The sequence below is a fragment of the Nannospalax galili genome, unplaced genomic scaffold (genome assembly GCF_000622305.1).
Source record: "Nannospalax galili isolate Female #2095 unplaced genomic scaffold, S.galili_v1.0 scaffold973, whole genome shotgun sequence".
In the NCBI taxonomy this organism is placed as follows: Eukaryota; Metazoa; Chordata; class Mammalia; order Rodentia; family Spalacidae; genus Nannospalax; species Nannospalax galili.
In genome coordinates, this window is record NW_008334020.1 from 2,590,211 (window position 1) to 2,597,184 (window position 6,974).

At 38.3% G+C, this 6,974-nt stretch overlaps 1 pseudogene; it reads right to left on the reverse strand.

The window, feature by feature from the left end:
- Nucleotides 1–3,824: 3,824 nt before the first annotated feature.
- Nucleotides 3,825–5,238, reverse strand: LOC103730728 (annotated as a pseudogene).
- Nucleotides 5,239–6,974: the final 1,736 nt, after the last annotated feature.

Sequence of the window (6,974 nt, forward strand, 5' to 3'; positions counted from 1 at the left end):
ACAGGAAGTAACTTGAGAGAAGCAGCACTTACCCTGGCTCACAGTGTGAGGAGAAGCAGTCTGCTTGGTGAAGAAGTCACAGTGATTGGCAGCTCCATCCTGTGTGTGTGTGTGTGTGTGTGTGTATGAGAGAGCTTGCTTACCTCTCCACAGCACATGAAGCAGAGAGGAAACACCAGCTGAAAAAGAGCAAACATAGCCCATGAGGCATGGCTGAAGGGCTTACTTCCTCTAACACGGCCCAACCTCCTAAAGGTTCTACTACCCTCAAAACAGGGCTGCCAGCTGGGAACTGAAGTTTCAAACACATGAGCCTGGGCAGAGGAGAGTATTTCACATTCAAACCGTATCGTCTTCTGTAATATGAAGTCACTACACAATGTCTAAAAACAGGGCCAAGAAACCATTGAGAACAAGGGGACAGCTAGGTATGGTGAAGCAAGCTTTTAACACCAGCATGCGGTAGGTAGAGGAAAGGAAGAACCCTGTGAGATCAAGGCCAGCTTGGTCTACATAGTAAATTCCAGGCCAGCTGAGGCCACCTGGGGAGCTTGTCTCAAAAAAAAAAAAAGAACAACAACAAAAAAAAAAACAAAACCTCAAAATAAAACAAAATAGAAGGTGGAGACAAGCAAAGACAGAACTAGAGCATCTAAAAAGTTTGCTTCTAGAAGTAAAGTCTTAGAGGTAATTAGAAGTGAATCAGGGCACTGCTATTTTGCACTAAATCCTTGCAAAAAATCTTACTTTTTAAACTAGAAATACATTAACAACAAAATTTTGAAAAATTAATGAAATGATTCAAAAAGGAATTCCCACTTAAAGACTTCCATGCTAGTAAATCCCAAGCTGAAATTCTCATCCAACTGTTTCTCAGAACATGCTTATCTTTCAGCTTTAATAAATGCTTATAAGCTATTTCATAAATAGTGCTTAGTTCCTACTTCCTAAGCTTGCTTTCTTCCACTTTCCCCTCTTCCCCATCTCTTCTTCCTCCTGTACCTCTTCTTCCTCTGTTTTTCCTGAGTAGCACCTTCCAGTCACTCATCATACACTGAACTTTATGCTTCTCTGATTAATCTACAACTCATGATCACCTGCTGCCATTCACTCTGCCTCTTTCCTGAATCTGAGTTATTTTCCCCTCCCACATCTCTGCTGAGTCTCACTAGTTCTGGGGTTACTGAACTGCTTAGTGAATTATATCCATATTTAGTCCTCTTGCCTGGAGTTCTGATAACAAATTGGTTATTCTATTGAAATGAATTTTCTTTCTTTCCAGATGAGAAAAAGCACTGAACCTTTCAGGTAGCTCTTCATGACATATTTTTCTCACTGCTCACAATAACCTAAATATTATATTTGTATCAGTCATAATGATTGACACAGAACGTGTACAATTTTGTTTCAAGAATGAATAACTGAGTAGATTGGATGAATATTGATACATTCTAAGAGTTATTTCTAGGTTACTAAGGTTTACATAAAAAAATCATTTCTCTCATCTACTTAAATTCTATGCTGGCTAGAAGGCTTTTTAAAACTATTTTTATTGAGAAATCCAAATGTTCTATCTATCATCTGTAAATTCAAGCATCATAGATTTTATATAAAGTAGGAAGCTGCCTGTCAGTGTGAGTGTTAACCACACAGATATCATGATAAAAGTTCAGCCAGGAGAGGAGTCCTCTGCTTGAGAGGTTAAGCTCCATGGAGGAGCATTGTCTTCTTAGAAGACATCAATCAGTGATTTAGCTACTCCTTTCCCTGACTTCCTCCCTTAGCTGAGCAACTGTCAGTTTACTGGAGAAGTTCTCAGCCCTTGTTCTGTTAGAATGTCAGGGAGATACATATTCATTTAAGACTTCTTGGGTGGCTGCCTTTCACTTTCACTGTATTTATTTTTAGATGAAATTATTTTAAGATATAAAAAATTTTTCCCTCACATTGGGATATAATCTTGACAGCTCGAGGGGTAAACAGTGACAAGAGGTTGCTGAGTGGAAAAATTTCAGTAGCGCTATGTTCAAGAAGAATTTAAAATGAAAGGACTGTGCACAAGCAACGTAATTACCTTTGTCATCTCCTTCAGCTTTCCAGTACTGGAAATACAGAACTAGAATCACTCTATTTCACTTTCCCTCTCACACAGTTTTAAGCAGGAGGTGGTAAAACACAACTGTGTTGTTGTGCACTTTTCCCTTTTCATTTTTCTAGTATGTGATTTGTAGGGGAAAATAAAACTGAGCTGGAAAATAGGATTTGTGTGTTAGGTCCTGGCTCATCTTTTATTTGTTTGAAAAATTATTTCAGCAATTTAAAGCTCAGTGTCATTTTGTAAAATATGAGGATTGTTGCTGGACATGGTGATGCATGCCTTTAATCCCAGCACTCAGGAAGACACAGGTGGATTTCTGTGTGATGGAGGGCCTCCTGGTCTACACAGTGAACTCCAGGACAGATGTGGCTATAAGGAAACCCTGTCTCAATAAATAAATAGTAAAATTTTATATCTTGGTGTGGTGGTGCACACCTTTAATCCCAGCACTTGAGAAGCAGAGGCAGATGGAAGTTCAAAACTAGCCTGGTCTAAATAATGAATTCCAGGTCAGCTTGGGCTACTGGGAGACCCTGCCTCAAAAAGAACAATAATATAAATAATAAATAATAAATAAATAAATAAAAAGGGATTATGTTATTCAACATTCTGTTGGTGTGACAAAATACCTAAGAAAATCAACTTAAGGAGAAAAAATTAAATTTGCTCATGGTTTCTAAGATGTTGGTTTATGGTTACTTCTCTGTTGTTTCTGGGTCTAAGGGAGGCAGAACATCATGATGTTTAGAGAGGGTGTGGTGGAACAAAGCTGCTCTCTGTGATGGCCTGGAAGCTGACAAGCTTCAGAAATCAAGTCCCGGGTACCATTTTACCCATCAGGGGCATGGTGCTCTTTCACCTACTTCCACTAGGCAATGCCTTCTAAAATTTCTACCAGGTTCCAGCCATGCTGGGAGCCACATGAGCCTTTGGGGATGATATGACTTTTTGTTGAATATATATTTTAATACCTCTTTAATCTATTCAGAAGGGTATATGAACGTGCTTTGCAAATGCAAACTATTATTTTTACATAATATGTGTTGTTTATATTATTGACATTTCTAAGCATAATTATTGGTGAATTAGAGACACCTATTGATCTCTGTATCGATTAATTACGTACAAGTTTTGTTCACGGTACAATGCAGTGAGGTATCTTTTCAAAGTAGAAACAATTCTTTTCCAGAGTAGATTAAGGTTATGCTTTGAAAATGTTTGATAACACTGTGGTCATACATGAGGATGTGACTCTGTAAGTGAAAAGGAATGGTATAGTATTCATTCACTTGTGTTTATTTCTCTCTGTGAATTCTGTAATATACTTAAGCTACCACTAGTAGCCAGCTTTGCATTCGGTGTTGAGGATAAAAATGAGTATCACTCAGGTGCCGTCATCATGGTGATATAGGATGAAGATATTTGTTTTGTTTTCATTTTTTTCCAAATAAAACAGTTGGCATATTTTTATTGAACCAGCCCTTTAGTTTGCAATGTGAAGTAAAAGGATAAAAAGTTCTTCATCTTTACACAGCTAAATACTTGAGGCTTCAAGGGACTTAAAAGGGATTACATTTCTCAAAAGTTGGGATCAAGTACTCCCAACTTTAACTCCTTGAATTTTCCCTTGCCTCTTCCCTTATAATAGTAATGAGTTCTAATCAGCTACACAAGTTTCAAGGCCAAGATTTTATTTTTGCTGATGTTTTAGATATGAAGCACTCCTTCAATCAATATCTGCTAATTCTGATTCAAAACGCAGTTTTGCATTTGGTAGAACTTTGGCATCATGTGATGCTTTCTTTCCATTGCTGCTTTCTGCTCCGGTCTCCACTGAGCCTCTTCTCCTTTGCTTGTAGTCAAGATGCTTCACCCCATCCTCTGATAGCCTTGCCTACTCCAGTCTTCAAACTTAAAGGCTTGGTGCTTTTCTTTTCCTTTGAACTTGATTCAATATTAACATCAAAAATGGTCTCACCATCTGGGATTGGTGGCATGTCTTTAATCTCAGCACTTGAGAGATAGAGGAAGAGATAGGCAGATCTTTGAGAGTTTGAGAGTAGTTTGATTTACATAGCAAGTTGCAGGCTAGCCAGGCTACATAGTGAGACTCTGTCTCAAGAAACAAAGAAACAAACAAAAACAACAACAACGAATCCAGCCCTATCCATATCCATTAGTGTTCTTGTGTACTGAAAGTTTACAGCATCTCCCTCTTAAGAAAGTTGGCTCTATCTCCCTTTCTCAGAATCGATTTTGTATATTTTCGTGGACCCTCATCCAGGGTCTCTTCAGACTTGGCTTCTTTAGTCCCTCATTATTAAGCTTTATATTTTTTATTTGCTCAGATACTTTGTTTCTATTTTAGTACCTTTGAAATGCTTACTTTGAAAATGATGCTTAGAGGATGTAATCACATTGTCCTCATTAGCAGTCTTAACTAAATTTTTAATATTTTCTAATAACTGATGCTCTGCAAGAAACGAATGAGAACCAAAGTCCTGCAGAAGCTTGATAATGTCCTTCGTGGAAAGCTACTTGCTGCCTAGCTGTTCCATGGTCCACATGGCCCTCTACACCTCCCTCTCCCTCCTCCCCCTCCTGCCCTACTGCCAATAAGAAATTCATAATACAACATTCTATGCAGGTTCACAAGTCCATAAGAAAGCACATAAAGAAAAGTCATAATTATTATATGAGGAGGGACAAACAGGCTCAGAAATGCTGAAGAGAGTGTCTGACTTGTGAAGAAGTAAACAGAAAAGCAGGGAAAAAAAGAAAAGAAAAGAGAAGAGAAGAAAAGAGAAGAAAAGAAAGGAATCTGCATCACCAAGGCACAGTTGCCAGAGGCTACAGGACCAAATTCCAGTCAGAAGTGAAAGCTGGCATCAGATTAGATTATTAACCTTTAGACTTAGGTCAGAGCCCCCCAAAGGCCTGACCTCTGTAAGACCACTCAAGCCCCAGGGTGGGAGGTGGAATATCTCCCAAGTGGGGGCTAGTAGGAGGTCCTTACTGGTAGGGGTGTATCCTGCAAGCAGATTGTGCCACACAGGTTCTTACCTTTCTTTCTCCTTTGCTTCCTTGCCTGAAGGTGAGCAGTGTAGATAGCCATGCGCCTCTGCAGTGTCATCTAACATGCCCGCCAGAGGCCCATAACAATGATTTGGGACTGATCTTGGATTGGAACATCCAAAACTATCTCTCAGAACATTTTTTTCTCTTTACAATTATTTTAGTTCCTTCATTATGATGGTAGAAAGATGATTAACACAAATGGTAATGCAAAGCTGATGGTTAGAGACAAAAAGAAGGTAGGCCAAGAAGAGCTGCTTACCATGCTGTGTCATCATTTATATTCTGCAGGAACCACTCTATTATTAAAGAATTTTACAAAGAAAACTGCCTTAGTCAGATGTGTGTGTGTGTGTGTGTGTGTGTGTGTGTGTGTTTATTCTAAAACCGATGCGAAGAAAAAATTCAGTGTAATGAGACTAACAGTAGGATGGTAGGAAGTTATTGCAACATGTTTTTCAAATAAATCATGAAATAAATGACTTTCACAGGATAAAGATTTGCGGTGACCTGGGTACCTATTTTAAAGTACAAGAGGATATGAAATATGATGGGATTGTTGCTGTATAAGAAGTCTAAGATTCTAATCTAAGCACCGAATGGGACAGAGGCTATAAGCTGTCAGCAGACAGGCTGGTTGAGGTATGAATATTAGTTGTTGAAAAATGAGTTTCATTTCAGATGCACTGAGTTTTACTTTTAAACCATTCAAACGGAGTCTTTACTAAGAAATTGTGCCTACAAATTTGACCTCTATAGAGAACTGACAGGAATGAAAAAGGGAGAAATATTAAAAGTTATCATCATTTTATAAAATTAATAGTCAAACTCATGGGACTTGATTAAAGGGTTTAACAGACTGTTAAATATTAACAACAACAAAAAAGATTTAAAAAGAAGAGAACTCTTCCTGTGTTTCTACAGCTGTCTTCAAGTCATAGTTTAGCAGTAATCAAATAAATCTCTCATGATGTTAAAATATTATTCTTCAGTAAAATGAGATTAACATCATTGACTCATATATGTACAAAGCAAAAATGCTAAAATATATCAGAATGAAAAATTAATAAACTGCCTAAGTTTAAGTATTATATTTCTTTTTACATCTAAAAGAATTTTATTGATCAAAACATGGCTGGATCATGACAGAAAATTTGAGAAAACTTTTGATGTTTCCTATGTCATAGTATGTTCTATGCTAATGTGAGAACTCTTGGTAGGAGCATGCTGGCACTGTCTAATAGTTCACCTTCCCAAGTGACTCAATCAAGGCTGGATTCAAATGCAGGCTTTGTTACTTACTGGCAATGAGCTGACCTTTTTGGCTTAACCATATTACCACATTAACCAGGTTGTCCCTATGGTTCCCTAGACACTGGGAGCTATCATCAAAATGTCTTTCTCAGGCTGGAGAGATGGCTTAGCAGTTAAGAGCCCTGACTGCTCTTGCAGAGGACCCAGGTTCGATTCCCAGCACCCACATGGTGGCTACGAACCGTCCTTGACTCCAATTCCAGTGGAATCTGAAGCCTCTTCTGACCTCCACGGTACTGCACGACATGGGTGCACTCACATACATGCAGGCAATACACTCATAGACATAAAATAAAAATAAAATACATATTTAAAAAATGTCTTTCTCAGGCTGTCACAACTACTATGATTTTATATATGCAAACTGCTCTGTTGAAACACTGTTTCATTGCGGTCATCCATAGCTTATAGCTCTTACAATCTTTCTACCCCCTCTTCCACAGTGATCCCTGAGGTCTGGGTGGATGGGCTGTGATATAGGTGTCTC